General features: G+C 36.8%; 1 protein-coding gene across 4 annotated transcripts in view; it reads left to right on the forward strand.

The window, feature by feature from the left end:
• Positions 1-25,048, forward strand: part of Socs16D (Suppressor of Cytokine Signaling at 16D) — a 162,173-nt gene that overhangs the window by 10,495 nt on the left and 126,630 nt on the right. The window contains exon 2 of one of the 4 annotated variants that reach the window (XM_090408634.1): positions 4,481-4,639. The exons of the other annotated variants lie outside the window; for them this stretch is intronic. The gene's annotated coding sequence lies outside the window, so the exon portion shown is untranslated. The remainder of the gene's footprint in view (positions 1-4,480; positions 4,640-25,048) is intronic. 4 annotated transcript variants of the gene reach the window in all.

A 25,048-nucleotide genomic window follows, 5' to 3' on the forward strand; every position in this document is an offset into this window, starting at 1 on the left:
TAAAAATGACAGTACGTATTATCAAGTCAAAGTTGTTGTGAATTTCTTAGTGTGATGACAACATAACTTTGAATGTCTGCCTGCTTACAAGATTGTCGCCGGAGAAAATTCACTGTCTATACAATGAAGTTTCATAACATCATGTGCTGATATAGATGAAAGACTGCAATCCTTTGGCAGCTTCCTTCAACGTAACTTTCTTGATCTGAGTACCATTGTCCTCATCTTCATCCTCCTCCTCGTCATCTTTCTCCTTTCCCAGTATACATGTTTATTTTGTTGTCATCGAGGGAGAGTGACAGGAATGGAATTGCCGGAATGCAAGCCCATTGCATATTTTTCTTATCTCATAGGCTTAAATTTAGAGTTTAAATTTAGACCTTTGAAAGTGTCGTCATTATGTTACGAAAAAATTTTACTGTAGTTTGATGTTAAGTCAAATGTACCACAAGGATGTACATTATCTCCACTGTGATTCATCATCTATACGGATCACGTTATGATGGAAAGCAGTATCAAACCTGATATCAAGATTGGAAATGTCGGTCCCATCTCTTTACTTTATGCAGATGATATACTCCTAAATAACTATTGGACAAGTCTGCAGGATTCCCTGACTAAATTGAATAACTGTTGTAATAAATTTGGTATGAAAATCAGCAATAACAAGACAAAGACAATGAAAATATGCAGAAACACTGAAAATATCACTGTGTTATGAATGGAGAACCTATATTATTATTATTATTATTCGTGACACCTCCAAGGAGTCTGAAGACTCATCACAGGAGGACATCTATTGTACAACTCTCCATCTCCACCACTACACCGACCTCTACTACCAATCATCTACATCAGCGCCATCTACTGCCCACCACAGCTAGTATTTTTTTGTCTGTAAATTGCGTGTGTTCTGAAGGGCTGATTTGTCTGTTGTGTGATGAAAAACCTGAGTTTCCGGGAGATAAATATTTCAGCTATTTAGGCACAATTTAGTGAAGATGGCAAATTAAATATGGAAATAGACAACAGAATTAGCAAAGCTGGTATAGTTGGAAGTGAGCTGAATAAATTTATATTGAATAAGAGAGAAATGAGTCAAAATACTAAACTAGCTATGTATAGGACAATGTTCAAACCAATTTTAATTTATGAATATGAGAGCTGCGTTAGAAATAACTCTTGATCGAAGGCTGATGTTGAATTTTATTTCTAAGAAAGATATAAGGGACTAACAGATAGCATCAATGGCAGTATCATAATAAAAATTAGACTATTAAGAAAGAACTTGACATTCTTAGCAATTAGGAATGTGTTAGCAGAACTAATCTTGGGTGTATGGCTACTTAAACAGAAGTGAGTTGAAAGTTTAGCTAAACTATTTTACTGTAATTACTAAACTAAATTACTGTAAGATGTAGAAAGTTTCTTACCTTGGGTGTACTATAAATTAAAGATACCAAGAAATTTTATAAACTTGGTTTTAATCCTTTTTTCCCAAGTAAGCCAAATTTGCACCTGAAGTATTTTCAGGTCTGGGGCAACTTGTGGTAAAGGTGGCATTAGCTCTGATCGCTTGCCTAAGTATCCATAATACAAAGCACATATCCTTACGGACATGTATAATGCTATGTATTATGGGAAGGGTCACCACCCAGACCGGTTTTGACCTTTATTGAGGTCTCGTCAGTGGGAGCCAGACACTTGGGGAAAAGGATTAAAACCAAGTTTATAAAATTTCTTCGTATCTTTAACGTATAATACATCCAAGGTAAAAAACTTTCTACATCTTTCTCTTATCCTGAGATTTTTATTTAATAAAGTTTAATCACCTTTGTGGCAACTCGTGTAGGTAAATAATAAGTTCTGCATTACTTCAACCTTGGTATCACCACCTCTGGGTCTGGCTCCCACTGACGAGACCTCAATAAAGGTCGAAACTGGTCTGGATAGTGACCCTTCCCATAATACAGCATTATACATGTCCGTAATGATATGTACTTTGTATTATGGGATACTTAAGCAAGTGATCAGAGCTTATGCCACCTTTACCACAAGTTGCCTCAGACCTAAAAATACTTCAGGTGCAAACTTGGCTTACTTGGGAAAAAAAGGATTAAAACCAAGTTTATAAAATTTCTTGGTATCTTTAACGTAAATTACTGTAATTTTACTGTAGGTGTCCTCCCTTGATGAGTCTTTGAACTCCGTGGAGGTGTCACATAATAATAATAAACAAGTGTTCTTTGCCAGGGTGACAGGAAAAAGACCCAGTGGAAAACCAAGATGTAGGTGGATTGATACAGTATCATCCCTCATTCTTCTGTTTATACTGTCCTGATATCATCCTTTTACACTCTCCATTATTACACCCTTTACATTGTATCTGCATAACCTCGAAAACCAGGAGACTAGATCTGTGTACAGCAGTCCACACGAGATTGTCAAAGTCTTGTAAAGAGGTAAAACGACTTCCTTATTCTTTCATGTCATTATACCTTTTAGCATCTCAACTATTTTACCCATTTTCTTTCCAAATATTTGCTATATGGCCCTTGAACTTAAGATTTCCAGCCTGATCTAGCATAATGCTACCGATATTATTACATGACACCTCCAGGGAGTTCAAAGACTCGTCGAGGGAGGGTACCTACTCTACAACTCTGTCGTCATCTACAACAAATCGCAACTACACCAATGCCATCTATCACCCACCACTACCATTAGTATTTTCACAGACAATCCCAGACGTCCATGCTCACAGCGGGATTCGAACCTGCAGCCTTTTGGCTGTAGAGCGGATATGCTAACCACTCGGCTAACCAGGCTGGCATATCATTGGAGATCTCATTACACCACAGTGTATAATTTTATTAGCCATGGCTGGTAAGCTATTTTCACATGCCTGCAATCCCAACCTATTGAAATCTTTGCGTTTCTGATTACCCTGCCTTTCTTTGCCTTATTAGAAAACAGCTATATGTCACCTCATATTCTTTTCAATGTTGTTATTGTAAGATTAAATAACAGTGGAGCAAGGACTGATCCCCATGGTACACACATTATAGTATAGCTTCTTGTATCTCTTGTGTGGGTTAAATATATTGTCTAACTCAACCATAACATTTATTATAAAATATGAGCATATTGCTCAAACATGACCTTCCCTTGCTGGTCTGTAAATGTAAATTCATGCTGCTCTTTGCAAGGTATCGATTCACTGTCAACCCATTTCATTATTGCCAGCAGCCAATTGTTCACTAGGTCTGTAAGAATATCCCACTGTGTATTTCATCTGGTTAGAATCCATCTCGCACTAGATAGCTTCAAGCTGACTTCTATGTTAAAAATTGTTACTAGTATTGCAGTCTTAGCTTTCTATTTATTTATTGTATGGTACAGAGCAGGTACAATTAAAATTCAAAGCAGTCTTAATGAATAAAATATAAAAATAAACCATTACACATAGTGAGTCATTTGAATTACAAATTTATGTCCAAAATCATGCCTTTGTTGATATGCTCACTAGGTTCTATAGGTATCTAGGGAAGGCTTGTGAACTGCATTCATACATGATGTCAGTGAACTGCAATGCTTGTGAACCGCATTCATACACGATATCCCATGAATGCAAGCACATCGTGCTCTACCTTGTTAGGTTTGAAGACAAATGTTCATCAGGAGCAACAAGGGAGATCAAAGCCAGATAGTTACTAGTTGGATCCTTTGTAACTTCTTTGTTGAACATGGTTTGATTCTTCTTTCCAAGCATTGAAAAGAAGACTGGAACAATATTCCATTCCTCTTATTAGAATTAAATATTAAATCTCAAATTCCTTGGCGATCAACTGTTCTGCAGTTTTTTTTTTTTTTTTTGTGGGGGGAATGGTGAGATCTGGGACTGCTATGCTACTGCCTCCAGATCATCAGTATGAATGAGGAATTGTAGGATGTTAATGATTTTTGAATATTCTCTTTGAAGAAATTTTCTCCTGCATGGCTCAAAACTGGGAGGCAGCGTAATGGGGTTGGTTTGATTGTTCCCCAGCACAATTCTCATGCTGGTTTATGTGTTGTTCAACTACATGGATGTACAATATATAGCAGGGGTGTAGATCAAGCTAATAGCTATACTTGGAAGCACTTCCAGTGGGGCTTCCCAAGGTTGCTGGCAAGCTTCTAAATGATCTTGTTACAAGATGCCAGTTTAGCAACAAATGTAAGATGTTAACGGAATATCAGGGTCCTGTACAGTGAATGAACCTCAGATATTTAGGCTATGAGTTGTATTTTGTTGTTTGACCATTCATCTCAATTTTGAGTTTCTTGTAGGTCTGTTTATGACATATGAAAACAGGACACCTTTGTTTTACTTGAGTTTGACTACAGTCTCCAGTTCCTAAAATAATTACTTAACATAACTAAATTTCTTAATATATCTTTTGTTGCTTTTAGTTGTTGATCTTGTTACTATTGCCAGGTTATTGGCATAAGCAAACCTCCTGGAAATAGTAAGGGGCAGGTTACTAACTTACACATCAAAGAACATCTGGGTTTGAACAGAACCTTGGAAAGGCCATTGTTCACTCTATAGGACCAGCTTATGGAGTCCTTTGTGAAAACCTGGAAGGTGTAAGTGGTAAGTAGTTATTAAGAAGATAGTGTAACTTTATATGGTATTATTCAAAATATCTTAAGAAGCATGCCATGCCTCCACATAGTGTGGCATGCAGCTGCAAGGTCTATAAATGCTATAGATATTTTCAAGCATTTTTGAAAGCTTCTGTATGAGTTGTAAGAGTGAGTACTCAGTCTATATAGCTCTATATACAAGCTGTATTACTGTTCTAGCTCTTAGGAGCTAAGTTCACATTATGGGTAAATATCAAGAATAGTGATCGGAGCTTGCTCCACCTTTGACATGAGTCGCCTCAGCTTGCACTACCTTAAGGGTCAGTTGCTGCAGTATCCAGGTATTTGCTTACGCTTGGAATCGCCGAACTTTATATAGTTTCTACTATATTTGGCATGAAACTCTTTGAGTTTCTTATTCGGCTAAGAATATATTTATTTATTTTAATTTACATAATTCTGAAATACAAAAAAAATTACTTTTTTTCTTGATTGTTCAACCTCAACGTTATTCTCTTTTGCTGACAATTTCATGTTATGATTTTGTCCATGTCGTTTTAATGAAGACAATGAATCTAATATAACAGAAAGTGACTATTATTTATGTTGACTGAAGAACTTAATAGTGCTGTATTAAATATGCAACATCAGCAAACTTCTCCAAAAAATGTCCTTTCCCACTCCCTATATAAAATGAAAAATTCCATATCTGAAATCTCGTATGATATCAGATATGGAATTTTTCATATGGAAGCTTCTGAAATCTTCTGAAGTTTCCATATGAAAAATTTCCATATGGAAGATATGGAAATGTCTGAAATCTTGTATGATTTCAGAAGTTTGTTAATGTCAATTATATCGCCCCTCTTTCTCCTGTTTGCTAGTGTCTTCAGTCTTCAAATTCTCAATCCATCTTCATAATCAGTATTCCACAATCCTAATATCATTTTTAACACACTCCCCTTTGTACTCTCCACTGTATCAGAATCGCAACAGAAACCAGATCAGACATCCACGCAATTGTCCAAGTGAGGTGTTATCAAGGCCTTGTAAAGAGGCAAAATGACATACTTATCTTTACATGTCAAAGTTCGTTGCAGCATTCGAATTATTATTATGGGCGACTCCAAGGAGTCCTTAGACTCATCGAGGGAGGCCCTAAACATCATGTCCATCTCAGCTATTTGACATTAACACAGTATCTATCATACTTTGCCTTGAACTCATTTACTGTCATAGCACTCACAACAGACTCTGGCAGCTTATTCCACTCATTCACCACTCTAAAAGTAAAAAACCCAGCCCTAACACCCTTACTGACCAAACTCTTGCCCAGCTTCCATGGATTCCCCTAGTCCTCCCAACACCAGTTCTGTTCTCAAAGATATCCCTCTGAATTAATCCTATAGAAACCCTTCAGCAATTTGAATGTCTCGATCATATCTCCCCTTTTCTGCCTATCAACAAATTTCTGCAACCCACAAATCTTCAACCTGTTTTCATACAGTTCATTCCATAGACCTGCTATCATCTTGGTCACTTGCCTCTGGATCCTCTCAACCTCCTCCCCATCAAAAAAAACCCAGGTGACCAGATCTGGGCACAGTAGTTGAGATGGGGTCTTATCAAGGCTCGATACAGAGGAACAATAACTTGCTTATCTCTGCTCGTCAAAGTATTCTTCAGCATCCAAGTGATTTGATGAGCTGATTTTGCAATGTATCCCCTAAACTTCAATTCCCTATCCACCAACCCTCCCAAGTCCTTGGCCTCATCAAGCTCATGGAGTACAGTTTCACCAATGTGATATACTGCTGCTAATCTTTTCACCCCAAAATGCATAACCTTATGTTTTGCCACTTAAACTGACATCCATTCTCCTTAGCCCAGACCTCCAATCTATCCAAATCATCCTGCAAAATTTTGATATCTTCTGCATTCACTATTGCCCTACCCAACTTTGCATCATCAGCGAACAAATGAATGAACCATTCCTCTAAGTTCCTTCCCTATATCGTTAATGAACAAATTAAACAGAACCCTGTGGCACACCACTAGTCACAGGCCGTCTTTTGGACTCTACTCCTGAGTAAACTACTCTCTGGTGTCTCTCCATCAACCACCCTCCTATCCATCTCACAACCCTATATCCATTCCCATATGTTGCAGTTTACGGATTAGAATTCCATGTGGTATCCTGTCAAAGGCCTTAGCCAGGTCCAGCAGTATCACTGTAAACCCATTATCACTATCCAGTTCAGCCGTCACTGTGTTATAAAGCTGGAGCAAGTTACTGAGGCATGATCTACCCTTCACAAAGCCATGCTGTCCCCCATACAGTATCTCATTTTCATCAATCCATTCCTGTATTTTTCCCTTGACTACTTTCTCCAAGACCTTGACAACGACTCCTGATATGCTGATTGGTCGGTAATTTGCAACAGTAGTCTTGGATCCTCCTTTATGCAGTGGAACTGTTTTCCCCTCTTTCCACCCCTTTGGGACTAAACCAGACCCGAGACTCAGATTAAACAATGTGGTCAAGGGACAATTCTTTAGCCGCTTCACGTAAGACCCGTGCTGGTATACCATCCAATCCCACAGATGTATTCACATTAAGATTCTGTGATAGACTATTTACCTCCACTTCATTCACCACAATTCCCATATAAACTAATGGTTCCTTCATTCCTTCAATGTCACCACCTGGACGATATACTCTTGCAAAGTGCTCACTCAGTAATTCCGTTATATCGACTGATTCAGTGACCTCCCTACCATCGGAATTCTTTAAAATCATTCTGCCATGTACAGTTTTTTTTTTTTGCTTGCAGCATATTGAAAGAACTGTTTGGGATTCTCTTTAGCTTGCATGGCTAATTTCCTTTCATAATCTGCTTTTGCTTTTCTTACCACACTCGTTACCCTTCTGGCCTGCACTTTATACCGTTCATGTGCCTGCAGGTCACCTTTCTCCTTAAATTCCTTCCACAGTTGTTTCTTTTTTTGCAACTCAAGTTTAATTGTGTTATTCATCCATTTAACCCTACTTGATTTACTATTCGAGCTCTAGGCATACAGTCAGCCATAACCTCCTGCAAATGCTCCTTGACCACTTCCCATGCCCTATCAAAATCCAGCCCTTGCAGTTTTGCATGCCATGGCACTGAACCAAGCAGTCTCCTAAGCTTGTCATACTTGCCAGCATGGTAATTCCACATGTACCCTGTCTTAATCGAAAATTAAGACAGGGTACATGTGGAATTACCACCTCCCAGGTCAAGACCCTATGATCACTCTCACCAGTAGGTGGCAACATGGTCATATTCATTACAGTCAAATTCTCAGATGCTATTATTAGGTCAAGCACTCTCAAACCCCTAGTATTTTCCATTACATGCTGTCTTAGATAGTTATCCCTTAGTAACTGAATAAAATTCAGTTCCTTCCTCACACGTGTCCTCTCCTCCTTCCAATCAATGTTACCATAGTTGAAATCCCCCATAATAATTACCCTCCTTACAGCAAATAGCTGTAAGCTATTTATTATTTATTATTAATATATATTAATGCTGTAAAATCCTTCCCAATCTTATTAATGTACAGAGTGAATAACAGTGGACCAAGGACTGATCCTTGTGGTATACCACAAGGATCAGTCCTTGGTCCACTTAAATTTAGCTTAAATTTTGCCAACTCACATCTCCTGTGTACCACTTTTTGACATGTCACTCAGCAAACCTCTTATCCACACTAATATTTTATAATCTAAACCCATATTCTCCAAATTATACAACAGTTTTCCATGCTGTATTCTATCAAAGCCTTAGCAAAATCCAAAAGTATCATGGTGTATCTATTCTCCTTGTGTAGCTCAATGGTAATATTATTATAGAATATGAGCAAGTTGCTAAAACATGACCTTCCCATTGTAAAGCCATGATAGTCCATTGCAAAGTAGAGATTCTCTGTCAACCCATTTCTGAATGCAAGCCATAACCAAGTTTTCCAAAATCTTCACCAACATTCCTGAGATACTGATTTGTCGATAGTTGGATACATCGGTCTTTGCACCACCCTTGTGCAATGGGATTACCATACATTCTTTCCAATCCTGTAGAATTTTCCCTGCTCTGAGATTCAAATTATATAGTCTAGTTAAAGGAATAGCTAGTTACTAACACTCCTACTAACTACTCAGATGATATCAGCACATGTGATGGGATATCAGCACATGTGCTGATATCCCATCACTCCCTATTGCTGAATTCTTATTCAGTTTGTGCAACAACTCTAATACCTCCTCCTCATACACTTGAGTTTCTTCATCCAGTAATGAGTATATACATCAGGTTGATAGCTTTTAGCAAATGGGCACTCATTAGTTGAACATCTCCTGCATCTGTCACCCTCATGCCATCTGCATTCAGTATTCTTTCATATTCATTCTTTTTTTATCTGTGGCATAACAATAGAATTCTTTGGGGTTGTCTTTAGCTTGGAGAGCCAGTTTCTTTTCATACTCAGACTTCTCTTTCCACACAACAGTTGTGAGTTTTCTGGCATGCTGTTTATAATTTTCGTAACAGACATCATGCTTATGCACACAATATTCCTTCCACATCACCCTTTTCTTACGAATCCCATGCTTGATATGATTATACATCCATTTGACTCCTATCCTATTTATTCTTTGAACTCTCAGGACACATTCTGTTGCATCATTTAAGTATTTTTTAAATGCTTCTCATGCACTATTAATATATATATTTAGTCTATACAGAATATATATATTCGACTGAATATATATATATTCAGCCGAAATTCAAAACGTTTTTTGTCTTACCGGCTTACCAGCCCGAAACTTGAGGGTGGGCAGAGCACCCCTAGTTTGTGTGTGTATATATATATATATGATCCACACACGAAAAGGCACACACTCATGATCCCTGTGTGTGGGCAAGAGGAATAGAAGTGACAGTACATGGGTTCATTGCTAATTGCTACATAGAACACTTAGAAAACAAAGCACTTCACACAGGCTACACTGTATTAAGTGTTTTGTTTTCCTTTCTTTTGTTTGCCTACATGGTCCAGATACATTATATGCATTTAAATAGACAACATACTAAAATCCACTTCACAATTGAAAAGGAATGAAATAACTGTCTGGCATTCCTAGATGGTAGACATCTACTTTCCGGGTGGTTCATTATCTTTTCCTATTTACACAAACAACCACACCACCCTCTGTCACAATAGTGTAGTATGCTTATTCTCTTCTTACCTCATGGCACATAAACTTCTGTACTCAGCCACCATTTCTGTTTTTCCAGCCAGTCATTTTCTTTCATTTTTTGTCATTCTCTGTTAAGTTAACTTAGGCACTTCTGTGATCCATGTTAAAGCCACTCTGGGAATCTATCTCTGCTGTTCATTCTTTTTTTTTTTGCACAGTCAGCTTATTTAAGTCATTGTTTGTTGTCTAGTCAAAGTATTTTAATATTTTAATAAAAATATTAAAATACTTTTAATCTTTTATGCAGGCATTTTGTTTTGAAACTGTTTAGTTTAGTCTTTTTTTTTTTTTTTTTTGATTGGCTTCTATTTCTCTAATTCATATAATAATATGCTATTATTAAGACTGTAATAATAATAATAATAGCCTTAACATTGCTATTAAAGATTTTATTTTGGTTTTATTATGATATTTTGAAGATTTCCATGTTTGAAGATTACATTATTTAATTTTCTGAAAGAAGTATTAACTTTTCAGTCTTTGCATTATATCCCTGTCAGTCCTACTCTTTCATTATCTATATATGCTCCCAAGTATGTAAAAATTCTTAACTTCTACAACATGTTGATTGATTTTCATCCCTTTGTGGCAGTTGTTGTTTAGTTTAAGCACTTTTGTTTTAGTCATATTTAAGACCAACCATTTCAGCTGTTTTATAATGCAAGTCTTTTAATTTTGTTTGTATATCATTGTATTTTAATGATATCAAATCAATGTCATCAGAGTGATCTATGTCATCATAGATCTTCTGTGTCATATGAATCATTTAATTCCTGTAATTTTCTCATAATCCAGTCAGTGACTATAACAAACAATAATCCAGACATTACTCAATCTTCTCTTTCACTAGATCTTATCTCAAACCATTTGGATGTTGTGTACTGTCAAATAACACAACTTTTACTTTCATTATATACAATTATTTGCACATATTTTTAGAATTCCATAACTTTTAATAATTAACCACATTTCATTTGAGGCTGTCTGGTGTGAGATAGAGGCCAATAGGACAAAATATGTTGTTCGTTATTGCTATAGACTGAGGGAGGAAGGGGGGTCCACAGGAAGATGTAGATGTAGTAGATTAGCACAGGGAATGCAATCTGAGCAATTATAGGAGACTTCAACTATGAGGACATAGATTAGAGGAAGGAAAGGGGATGTATGGCAAAATGGAAGTGGAATTTTTACAGTTGGTAAGGGATAATTTCCTGAGACAAGTTTGAGAGTATTGTATGTGGTTTTTATTTATCCGTGTGAAGTTCCCCCATTCCTCGATCGTCCTTTAGTACTGGTTGAGCCCTCCTAGTGAGGTATTAAGTATGTATTTTATCACTGTAGGTCCGTGTGCGTTCACGGGCTGGTTTGCCTGTTCTGAGGGACAAAAAACTCAAGTTTCTGGGTGAAAAAAACCCTCTACTTCCATATGAGACTGGCTAACTCACCTCTACTTTTAGTCAAAAGAGACCAGATAAAGGTTCCTCATGTCATGGGTTTGATTCCCAGGTCTTTCCAACCAAAGAGTTCTGTCTATACCGACTGAGCTACGGAGGCTCAATTGTATCTGGTAATAGCATCAGAAGATACACCAAAGAGCCAAAACATTATGACCACCTACCTAATATGATGTTGGTCCTCCACGTGCTGCCAAAACAGCGCTTATCCGGTGAGGCATTGATGTTATAAGATCTCTAGAGGTTTCTTGTGTTATCTGATACCAACACATAACCAGCAAATCCTTAACTCTTCTAAGTTATGTGGTTGAATTGTTGCAGAACAGGTGTGCTGTACTACCACAAAACCACAGATGCATGACTGGATTGATGTCTGGAGAATTTGGAAGCCAATACCTGGAAGTCTTCCTCATATTCCACAAACCATTCTCGCACACAACGGGCAGTGTGGCATGGCACATTATCCTGTTTAAAGAAGGCGCAACCACAGAAGAATACCTTTGCCACGAACAGATGTACCTAGTTTGCAGTGATGTTTAGGTAGGTGGTAGATGTCATAGTTTCCTGCATGTGAATAATTGGACCCATGGTTTCCCTGCAGAACATTGCAAGGCTTGGTTTTCATCCAACTGTTGCATCCTGGTGCCAACACTTCCTCAAGTAAATGATGTGCACGTATCTGGCCATTCACATGGTGCAACAGGAAACGAGATTCATTGGGCCAGACAACCTTCTTCCACTCATGCAAGGTCAAGTTTTGATGCTAACATGTCCATTTGAGGTACTTTCGATGGTGAATCGAGATTAGTACGGGTGCTCAGAGTGGCCTGTGTCACAACACAATTGCTGTGTGTTGTGACACATTACTCCCATCACAGCATTCAGTTATTGGCAAGTTGTGCTACAGTAACCCTGCTGTTGGCTCATACCTCAAGCATTGATGAGCCATGGTCGGCCCACACCGTGCTGGCAGTTCATGGTTTTTCCCCTACTCACAGCATTTTTTGAAGGTACTCACCACAGCCGACTGTGAGCACACCACAAGCTTTGTTATCTCGGAAATGCTCTGATCAAGTCTGGCCATCACAATTTGGCCTTTGTCAAACTCCCTTAAGTCCACTGCCTTTCCCATGTTAAGAACAAGAATAATGCTGATTAGCAGAGTGTAGTATTGGATGTTATTTCTACCATTTCATAACCTGCACACTCAGCATTGTTTCCCTGAAGTTGTTTCTATTTGCATGAAGATGCTGGTCATAATGTTTTGGCTCTTTGATGTATATCCATAACCAAGTAGACGCTCTGCCTTCAGTTGGGGAGAGTGGTCATGCAGTCTCGTTCTAGCAAGTTGTTAAATATGTGGAATTATCTCTCAAGAAAAGGTTTATGTTGAATTATAAAGCTAGTAATTATGACAGAATTAGAAGGCATTTTAGAGCAGTGCCATGGCTTTAGAAGCTACAAGGAAAGAATGTTAGTAGTGCATGGTCAGAGATTGTTTGAGAGAAGTAGCATCAGACTGCATACCCAGGGTCAGAAGGATAAGCCAAATCGGAATGAAGTGGATGAATAGAAATATTAAACGAGACCTGCAAAAAAAAATAAAAAAAACTTTAGAGCAAATATAAAGAAAAAGGTGATTAGCATACTCATAAGCAGTACATAGTGCAAGCAAGAAGGGTGACTAGTATGCTAAGAAAGACCAAATCATTTTAAGAGCAAATTAGCTAAACAAGCCAAAAGTAAACCCAAAAGAGTTTTTTTCATTATATAGCAACTAAGCAGAAAGATGACTGTGGTGGGATGGCCTTAATCAATGCTGGTGGTAGGAAGGTGACAGGGGCGAAAGAAATAGTTCAATTGCTGAGTGGTCATTTTGCAAAGGTGTGTTATCCATGTGGCAATTTTGCAGTTACTGATGTGACAGAGATGAATATCAAAATTGACTTACAGGAAGTGTTCAGCATAATGAAAAAATATCAATGTGAATACAGCAGTGGGACTAAAAGACATGCCAGCCTATGTACTACATGAATGGGCAAGAGAATTGGCATTGCCTGTGATGAAGTTATTCAATCTAAGTCTCAGCTTTGCAGGGTTACAGAGGAATGGAGGAAGGATAGGGCGTCTTCAAGACAGAGATAGCAAACTACAGACCAATTAATATATCAGAAGTGGTTGTTCAAGTATTGGAAAGTTTGTTAAAGGTAAAATCGAACAGTGAGTAGATAGGGATACAATATAGTGGGCAGCACGACTTTGTAAATGGTAGGTCCTGTTTTATAATAAAGTGACAGTGGAATTGGATAAAGGAAATGGTTATACCATAATGCTGGACTTTTGCAAAGACATTTAATGGAATACCACATGGAAAGCTGTTAGAAAAGTTGGAGCAAATGAGAATAGATATGAAACTAGAAGCCTGGATAGGGGAGGGGGATGGCCAACAGACACCAGAGAGTAGTAATAGTGGAGTGGAATCTACTCCACTATTACTAATATGAGGAGTAAGTGAGCAAAGGAGTTGGTAATGGTAATAGAGACAAATCACTTGACTGGGAACAAGGAGAATCTAAGATTGGATATCAGGAGGTTGTTGAGAAGAATAAAAGATAGTGTGATAGAAAGGTAGTCATTGTGTTGCCGAGGTATGACTGTGATGTGATGAGATGAGGTGAACATCAAGAGTTATGAATGATATATTAGTAGAGATGTGTGAAGAGAAAAAAGTGCAGTTTGTTAATGTGTGGAATGAGTTTGAAGGAAGAATTGAACTGTATAAAATGATGGATTGCATGTGAATGGTTTTGGTGTGAGTCATTTGAGAGACTTCTGCTGGAAGGGAGAGTAATGAGTGCAGGGAACGAATCTGAGCAAGTAAGAAGTGATGAAAAAGAGCAGGAGAGTAACGAAGTAGAGATTGAAGTGGTGCTTATGAATGAAGCAGGCGGCATGAGTGTAGAGAATGAGGGAACAAGTGTGCAAGATAAACAGGGAGACTCAGCAGACAGGGAAACACAGCGTGAGAAACATTGATGCTCCAAGAGGATGTGAATTTGTGTGTAGACAAAAAGGGAAGGAGCGTATGGAATCTGGGATGTTTGGAAAACAGTTGGATTTGAAAAATATTCTGGGATGAATCGGGAGAAAAAAAGAAATGGTTCGAGGTAAGCATGGAGAAGTCACATCTAATAAGTGGTATCAGTGAAACTTATTATAGATCAAGGAATAAGTTATGTTTGTATATGAATGCTAGAAGTATCTGGAACAAGGGAAATGACATGGTTGCATTGATTTTATTCATCCAAAAATTGTTGGAATAGGTGAGACATGGTTGGACATCCTGACAGGAATAGAGATGGAAGGGCATGATGTATGTTGTGAAAATAGGAGTAAAATGGGAGGCAGAGTGCTATTGATAATAGAAAAAGAGTTATGTCTAGACAAGGTAGAGATGCAAGGGAGAAATAGTGGTATGGTGTGAGATTTCCTGGTCACTACGCTCCAACGTGGAGGGTAGTGACCAGGAAAATATATAAGCAAAAATTAGCCAAGCAAATGGGAAAAGGGTGATCATTATGATCATAATTATTAGAATCATGATCATTATGATCATGATTCTATAATGGCAATATAGATGTCGAGATATCAACTGGAAGTAAAGAAAATTAGTTTCTCGTTCTTGAGTGACAACTACCATAGGCAGTATGTAACAGAGGGCACACAAGAACCGAGGATCTTGGATTCGATAACTCATCTGAGGATGTTATTATTAATGAGGTGTCAAATCACCCCTAAGTTGGTGAGCGTGACCATGAAATAAGCCCAGTGATTACGAAAAGCTCAGGAGACAGCTTTCCTCTTTTGTGCTACAGCTCCAAAGCTGTAGCTGGAAGGGGAGGAGGAGGAGATCAATGCTGCTTAGGTGATATTCAAGAACTATGTAATGGAAACAATGTCTAGATGTAATAAATTTAGTTTAATCCTTTAAACTTATTTCCAAAATTTCATCCCAAAATCCTGTAAACTTCCAATGTCTAAATGTATTCCAAAGGTCAGAAGTTTAAATAAGCTAGGTGTGAAATAGATGAATGAAGAGTAAGCATGCAATACAGAGGGGGGGAAAAGGCATAATGGAAGCAACATAAGAGGAGTGGTAGTCAATTCCATGTGAGGAATACAAAGAACAGACAAGGAAGGGTGACTTGGTTGGTAAGGGGCAGCAAAAGTCCAGTATGATCAGCAGTTAGCTAATGAAGCCAAAAAAAAAAAAACATTATGGTAGGATGGCAATGATTGGAGAAAATGGTATAAGGACAAGTGCTGCAGAGGATATAGTTGATATATTTAATGAGCACTTCATAAAGGTCTTTCGTGCTTATGAATGCAACATCATGGAGAGTTTGTTTGAGAGCAGCTGATGATGAGGAGAGACTAACTGAGTGAGGAAGAGGTATATGGAGAATTGAGCAAACTTGGAATTAATAAGGCTGTAGGACTTGATGATATATCACTGCATATTTTGAAGGAATATGCCAGGGAGTTGACATGCCTTGACATATTTATTTAGTATGAGTCTTACATTGGGTCAAGTTCCAAAGGAGTGGAAGGAACGAATGATTGCACTTCATAAAGGAGTTGACAGAATTCAAGCATCAAATTATAGGCCAATCTGTGTGTCAGTGGTTGTAGTTAAAGTGTTGGAAAGGCTGATGAAAATCAGGTTCCAGAATTGGGTTAACAACAATGGTGTTATCTTTGATGGACATAGTGCCAGATTTCCAAATAGGTAGAGTAGGCACTGGCCTATGTGCCGCGTGGCAACGGATCAAAATAATATTGATTTGATCTTGAAAGAAAATTACAATCAAGCTTTCTTAAATTGTTTCCAAAAGATAGAAAATGAATCAACTGAAGGAAACGAAAACTTTACATTAAAGACTCTATAGAGAAAATACTGTATTAATGTAATGTACCCATTAACAACTTAGAGTACATAAGCCATAGACATCAGGTTCACATTGCAGTTTGTCTCTTAAAAGCTCATTTTCTGTCAGCTGTCGGTTAGAAAAAATTTTTGGTGCAACCTACGTACATGTAATGCACCGTAAAAGGAAACAATAGAATTTCAAACGGTCGTTGATCTTCTGAAACCACTGTTCGATTTTTTTTATATCACATAGAGAAATGTTTGACTATGAGAGGAAGGCAAATGAGAAAATTGATGCGCAATACACTGATGAAAGCAGGCATGTGTGCATAAGAAAAAGACATCATGAGGACGATGATGAAGTGGAAGAGGTTGTGCTTTGAGGAAGTGAAAAATTCAAGATTGAAACTTACCTACAAATATTGGATGAGTTATGTGCAGAGCTTTCCGTCATATGGAAGCCTATAACAAAGTTATTCTCTATTTGGGTTCCTCGTTGAGTTCCCATTGAAGACTGATGCCGAAATTAAAGAAGCTGTCCAAAGATTTAGAGAGAATTATCCTGAGGACATCAAGTTGGAGTTTGTAGATGAAATGGTTCATTTCGAGTATTTCATATCACAGAAGATTTCAAAGCTGATGAAACAGTGCCAGCATCACGATTGTACAAACTCATTTTTGAATATATGGTGCAATCAGCATTCCCAAATGTTATGACATCGTTAAGAATTTATATGTCTCATGATGACGAAAGCTACTGGTGAATGAACCTTTTCGAAGTTAAAACTGCTGAAAAATTATCATCAATCTTCAATGACACAAGAATGACTGAACTCACTTACCATTATGGTCACTAAATACGACATCTTGCAAGAGGTAGACTTCCAAGATATCCTGAAAGATTCCCCACAAAAAAATTGAGAAAGATGAATGTTTCAAGTTTTGTTTGTTTAATAATATTTAATAATTATTATGTAATAAAATGGGTTTATTAAAATTGTTGGTTGATAAAATTAAAAACGTATTAGGAGATAATTTGCGATGGGGCCCCAAGGTTTCGACTGCCTAGGAGCCTCCATGGGGTTTAATCTGGCACTGAATGGACAGCATAGATTTGCTAAAGGGCGGTCATGTTTTAGTAATCTACTTATTACAATAAGGTTCTAGTGCATTGGATTGGAGATTGGCTGTCTGATAGGTATCAACAAGTTGTGTAGGTGGGAGCAATATCCCAGAAGAGGAAAGTCACTAGTCGTGTGCCTCAGAGATCTGTTTTAAGGCCATTGCTCTTTAACCTGTATGTTATTGATATTGGGAAAGATTTGCAGATGATGCAAAGTGGGGTGAACTGTGAGGAGTAGAGCAGATGTTGTGTCCTTACAAGAAGACTTGAATGGACCGAGTGAATGGGTACAAGAGTGGGGATGCCAGTTCAGTATTGAAAAATGTAAGATTTTAAAATTTGGAAAACAAAGATTGAATGTAGAATTTACTCTTGGTGGGGGATAAATTGTGAGGAAATATAAATTTTGGCAATGATACAAAGGACACTGACTTGTAGAAGTAAGGAGATTCTGGTTCAACTGTATAAAGCTGATCAGGCCACATGTGGACTACTGTGCACAGATTTGGTCACCTGGTTTTCAAAAGGATGAAGAGATGTTGGAAAGGGTCCAGAGGTAACTAAGATAGTTTCTGATCTCTGCGATGTTGAATACGAGGAAAAGTTGAGAAGGTGCAGTTTACAGTCTAGTGGATAGGAGGAATGGGGGTGATATAATAGACACATTGGTAAGGAGTTATGGGATCAATGTTGAAGAGGGTTTTTCATAAAATGGTGGGAGATAAGGGAAAACAAGAGGTCATCCCTGTAAACTGTATAAAGAGGGTGTGAGGAGAGAGTGAAAAGCAGGTTTTTTTTTTTGTATGGAGAGGTATGAATGATTGGAATATAGTGTCTACAGAGAATTTGAATGTGTTTAAGGCACTGTATGATGAAAGGGACTTCCTAGATGAGTCTGTTACTCCATGGGGTTTTAAGATAATAATATCCTTCAGGTTGATTTAAATAAATTGACATTGTTGGCAAATGATAATGATTGTCAATTTAATGTTGCAATTCAGAAAGATTGTAGTACCATCATTATAATATATAATGATGGCACTGCAATCTGTATATAATGTGTATCATAATGATGGTGCTTGATTGCAGGAAATTAATGGGGCTAGGGACTTTGGGATAATGGTGGACAGAGTTCAAGTTCAGAAGGCATATTGTAAAAGTTGGTAAAAAAAAAAAAAACTCAAAGGATTACCTGGATGTCGAAAAACATGCTAACAAGTAAAGATGGAGAAGTTATTCTCCTTCTTTAGAAGGGTACGATTTGGATGCATTTAGTTTACTCGTTTCTTGGGGATCAGGTGGTGGTAGAGGAGATTCAAAGATGAGTGAGTAACATCATGACAAGTCTGTGGAATGCTCCCTATTATGATAGGTTGAAGGTGCATGGGTTACAAAGTTTAGTTGATATGTAGAAAGAGGGGATATGATAGCAACTTATAAGATATTAAAGGGTTTTATAAAAATGCTGTGTGGACTAGATTTTTTTCACAGAGAGTGGTGAATGAGTGGCATGGATTGCCCCTCATTCACCGCTCTATTAGTTGTAAGTTTCCTGACAGGGAATGAGTTTAATGAGAGGTATGATAGGTTTTGTGTATGTAATAGTTTGATGAGTCTCGGTCTCCATGGAGATACTGTAAAATAATAATGATGTTTCTCTGTTAATATGGTTTTAGCAAAATCTATAAAATTTAGATATAATGGGCTTCCGAATTCTATGCTTTGTTCATTGATTATACAGAAAATTTTTGCAGGTTCTGACAGTAGACTAATTCCCCTCCAATTCTCACATCTAGTGAGAATTCCTTAGAGATTATAATTATTATTGCTTCTGTCCAGTGTTTAAGTATCTTTTCAGTCTCTTGCACATTGTTAAAGATAAGCTGCAGTTTATCAGTGACTTATCTTTAACATTGCGCAAGATGCTGAAATTTTAGCATATTATCATTGCTTGAATCTTTTCAGTTTCTCTATTATGTTCATTATTTCATTTTAGGTATAGGTTTTGATGTAATATTTACATCTTTGCTTACAGGAGGAGGTTGTTCTTTCATAATCGTGCAGTTATATTGTTTTCTATATTTAAAATCTCATCAAATTGTTCTTTTCATCTTCTAACAATCTCATCCTTTTCAGTTAGCAGTAAACTTTTTTTTTTAATCTTTATATTATTTACTTGTTTCTTTTCTTCAGAGCTTACTTTCCTTGTCATCTCATACAGCCTTCCGATATGCCCTAATATTGCAGTCTTTTGTGCTGATTCTGCCTAAACTGTCCACATATTCCTTTTATCCTCTCTTGCAGATCTATTAAATAAACTTGTCTTTCTTTCTGTAATTGCTGAAATGACTTTCTTTAGCTCTTTGGGATTTAGCATTTTCAAATATTTTAACTTGATGCCTTTCTTCTATGTGTCTTCAGGTCTTGTCTGATAACCAATCCTTGTTCTTTTTTCCCTTCTTATCACCCAGTCTCTTGCAACCTAATTATATACCATTTTTAAATTTTTCCATTGCTTTTCAGTCATCTCTTTTGGGCTTTCTATTTTCTCACCTTCTAGCTTCTTATTTTCAAAATATGAAATCAAATAACTAAAGAAGAATTAGAAATCAGCCTGAAAGAAACAAGAAACAGAAAAACACCTGGAGAAGATAAGCTAGGTTCAGAACTATATAAATATGCAGGAACAAGATTCAAATAAAGACTTATTATTTTTAAATAAAATTTATTCAACTGGTTTCCCCCCAATAGAATGGAAAAAAGCAATTGTGATTCCTATCTTTAAAAAAGATAATAGAGATGACCCTAAAAACTATAGAGGTATCAGTATACTAAATTCAGTATACTAAATTACAAAATATATAGCAGAATCTTAAATAGTAAACTAATGAAATATTCTGAAAACTTTATTTTAGAAGTACAGAATGAATTTAGAAAAGGACGATCATGTATAGACCCGGCCTTTTGCCTAAAATTAATAATAGAGAAAAGAAGAGAATACAATTTAGAAACACATATTGCATTTATTGACTTTGAAAAAGCATTTGACAAAGTTAAAAGAAACATATTAAAAGAAAGACAAATACCAAATAATATCCTAAAGCTATCACAAGTATATATGAAAATAATCAAATACAAATAACATTAAATCATGAGCTATCATATACGAGAGAGATAAACCAAGGGGTCCGACAGGAATGTCCCATCTCAGCAACTCTTTTTAATATTTACTTAAGTGAAATAATAATAAAATGGAATAAAAATTTGCATCAAGGAATTAAACTTTCTCCTACAGTGAACTTAAACACTCTCCTTTTTGCTGACAACCAAATAATAATTACAAATTCTGAAGATAATTTACAGAAAGCTATTTTAGATCTAAATGAGATAGCCAAAGATTATGGTACGATAATATCAACAGAAAAATAAAAAACTATGGCCTTGAAAGAACAAGATCTTAGAACAGGTGAATTCATTTAACTACCTAGTGTGTATGATCACATGAAAATGAAAACGATATAAACGTAAAATATTTAAAAATAACAGGTGTAATTAACTCTATATTTAAAACCAAACCTAGTTCAAAAACAAACCAGACTAAAAGTATACAATACATTAGCCCTACCAGTCTTAATGTATGGAAGCGAAATATGGACAATAAAACAAAAAAACAAAGATTAATAACAGCAGAAATGAAGTTTTTGAGAAAAACTGCAAAGTATACCCTATTTGATCACAAAAGAAATGAAGAAATTATGAAAGAATTAAACCAAGAACCAGTAATAGAAAAAATTAAAAAATATAAACATAAATGGATGGAACACATTCAAAGAATGAATACAGAAAGATTACCAAAACAAACTTTAAAGTACAAGCCATTAGGAAAAAGAAAACCAGGACGCCCTCTTAAACGATTCAACGATGACTTCTAAGGCTGGAACAGGCCATCCTAGGCCTAAATCCTTGATACGCATGTTGATGATGATGAAATCAATTTTTTATCATAATAGAAAAATGTTTATTACTTTTATTCATTATTTATTTAGACATTTTATCCTTCTGTTCTGATTTGTAATTTTTTTTAATCCTATGCAGTTTTAATTTAAATTTGGTTGTTACTAAGTAATGATCAGACCCTACATCAGCTCCTTGCCTTACCTTATCATCTAAGAGCAAACTCCTAAAATTACCTTTGATTGCAATATGATCTTTTTGGATTTTGTTTTGCCATCTGGTGATATCTAGGTCATTTTATGTATGTCTTTATGTTTAAATAAGCTTCCTCCTATCACAAGATTATTCATTTCACAAAATGCCACCAGTTGATCAACATACTGCTCTTTCATCTTCATTATTTCTGTTGCCAACTCTAGCATTCATGCCACCCATAAGAATAATTATGTCATGTTTTGGTACTTCTATACATTTTTGTAACTTATTTTAAAAATTCTCCTTCCCTTCTAGTTCCTTCTCATTTGTTGGTGGATAAACTTGTATTATCTGAGTGTTAAGGCTTAAGTACTGGGAGGACATCATGTTGGAGGTTTAATGGAATATTTACAGCACTAGGAAAGGATTAAAAATAATTTTAATACTTCCAATATTTCGTCTCAGTCTCTGAGATATCTTCAGGAATTACAAATAACTCTTGTAGCATACACATAAAGACAACACAATACTAAATGAAACATGTGGGTGACTCTAAAGTCCTATCTGGGTGATCACCCTCTATGGGTGATTATAGGTGGCCTAGGATGTAAAGTAGGACTGCTGACAATTGTTTCCCAAATTTTGGGAGGTTTAATGCACCCGTATTCATTTAAATTTGGTTGATTTCTGAGTGCTACCATAGATTCTAAAAACAGTATTTTCTTATAAATTTACTGTGGTGGAGTATAGTGGGCTTTCTTCCAGGAGATCCTGTGAGTTGTATCTAATACATGGTCTTCAAAGCCAGATTGACCATAGTCGTGATTGCAGATGTACGCTTTGTGTTCTTCCTAGATGGTCACTGATCTACCTCTCTGTCCAAAATAAGCCAGCTTGCAGGGACAGGGTACTTTATATACTCCAGGATAGCAAGTTTCTGGTGGGGGCTTAAAAGCTGTGTAGAGGTCGTACTTTTTAAAGACCTGGCTATTATTTCTGATGTGCCATGGATGTAGAGGACGGTGATGACATGTCCGAAATCCTTCTGAAGCGATGGGGGAGGGACTAACTATTTTTTTAATTCTATAATCACTGCTGTTGGAAAGAAAGGTATTGTGTGTGTGGTTGAGTTCAGTTGAAAGAGATGTTCCACTAGATCAAAGATTATGGGCACTATTAGAAAGAGTGCTCACTTATAGGCATTTCAATTTAAAGCTTTTACTTGTTTCTAAGTGCCATACCTCTTTCATGAATTTCATCTGATCCTGAATACAGTATTTGATATCCATCTGCAGTTCTTGCTCTTCGAAAGCTTGTCCATCCCTACTCACTTATTCCTAAAATATCTATTCCATACTTTCCCACTTCCTTTGTGACTTCTCGTGTCTTTCCAGTTTGAAACATTTCTAACATTCCATTCTAACATTGCTATTAACATTTTCTGTTTAGGTGAAAGTGGTGACCTCCTGTAAGCTTTTCCTTGAAACTTCATCCATGCATTATCTTCTTGCCAACTTAAATAATGGTCATCAGGAATCCTGCAGGCCAACACACTCGACACCTGGTATACTGGTTTTCTTGGACTCTCGGTTCCATAATCAGGGAATTTTTATGAGGAAGGGTGATTAGCCTTTCGTCCAACCCTTCTCCTTTATTTGGGCTTGGGACTGTCATTGGGGATGCCCTCCCCCAAGGCAGAGTTGTTAAATGCATTGCCAGTTATAAATTAACCAAATACAAATTTTTTTTGTTTATAGTGAAATAATGTACAAATTATAACAAACAGTAAAATCTGTTAAAAATATTACAAAACAGACATACACATTTTAGCATTCAGACATGTTAACTGTTAATATAGTGATTTGTAACTTATGATGGGGTCGTTGGAACAGAACCCTGTCGTAAGTCAAATGTTAATTGTATGATCAATGAATTAGACGAGTAGAAAGGCTTATGCGTTGGCAATTCATGATGTTTTTTTTTTAATCATCACAGTATAATTCGCAACACATTACTAATATAATTCACGCACTACTAAGAAAACAAATAATATATTTATATACTACTACTACTTCTTCTTTGGCACTACAGCCCCATGTAGGGCCCTGGCCTCCCATTTTTGGTTTTCATAATTCACTATGATGTGGAGTCGTTACCCCCACACTCAACCATGTGTAATTGTCTGTGAAGCATTGTGTTCTTAAGACCGGTTTGCCTGCTTTGTGACAGGAAAAATCCCAGATAAACTGGGGAGATAAACCCTACAGTCCGTGCCCAAAACTGCTAACTTGTCTATGTCTGAGAAAGATCCTTAGCTTCTCACATCAGTGATGAGAATCGAACACAGGACACTCCTCACTCCTTTCCCAGGCATATGGTTGCAGAGCACGTAACCACGCAGGCTATATTTATTTACTTAGTTGCTGATATTTCACTGATGTTCTATCACATCTTCAGAACACAAACAGCAAAGCAAGAACAGTATAAAAATGTAATGAACAACAAAGAAATTAAATCTGAATTGGAGCCATCTATTTTTGGATATAGGGAGGAGAGAGGTTAAAAATCTGCTAAAATTATTATATACAGTATGTCTGTGCATAGCTGAAAACACTTGGAGCAAGAGTAATTCTTAAAAGCTGCTGCTTTTGATTACTTGGATGCTTCATTGCAGGAGACAGGCAATTCTGGGTCATCAATAAGTTCTTCAAATTTAGGAATTGTAACAAAGCATTGTTACAATTCCTAAATTACCTGTGTTACAACAAAATTGTAACACAGGTAATTTAGGCTTCAAGATCTATCTATGACTAATTCCTTAAACAGCAATCTCTTTGCCTTTCTGAAAGGTGTGATGAAGATAACCTGGTGAGTTGTAATACCACCAAAATGCATCCTATTTCCCAGAATAAAGACTGTGCTTCACTCTCTCCTTTACTTTTGACAATATTCTGATCGTCAATTAGGATCAGTTCTCTCTTCATGTGTTGACTTTCAAATCAAGTCTATCTTGACACAAACACATACATCAATAGCCTCTTCATCCTTCATAAAGCTTGGTATTCTTTTTTGTTCTAAATGATGCCTTTCTGCTCAACGCCTGACATTTCATAAATCTCATTTTCAAGATCAAAGAATAGTGTTCTAACATTCAGAATGAAAAACTTTGGAAAAACTTTCAACATCTATCTCTCATCCAGAGTATTATAGTAATAAGGTGTGACACCTTTTGGCTACTCATATATGGAAATATGACCTATGCATTGCTTCAACCTTGGTATCACTTCTGGGTCTGGCTCCCACTGATGAGACCTCAATAAAGGTCGAAACCGGTCTGGGTAGTGACCCTTCCCATAATGCATAGCATTATACATGTGCTTTGCATTATGGAATACTAAGGCAAGTGATGCGAAGTCATTATCCTCTATATATGGGTTGTCCAGTTGTGAAGTTACTTCACA

The sequence above is a fragment of the Typopeltis vanoorti genome, chromosome 2 (genome assembly GCF_054136105.1).
Source record: "Typopeltis vanoorti isolate ZY-2024b chromosome 2, IOZ_Tvanoo_1.0, whole genome shotgun sequence".
In the NCBI taxonomy this organism is placed as follows: Eukaryota; Metazoa; Arthropoda; class Arachnida; order Uropygi; family Thelyphonidae; genus Typopeltis; species Typopeltis vanoorti.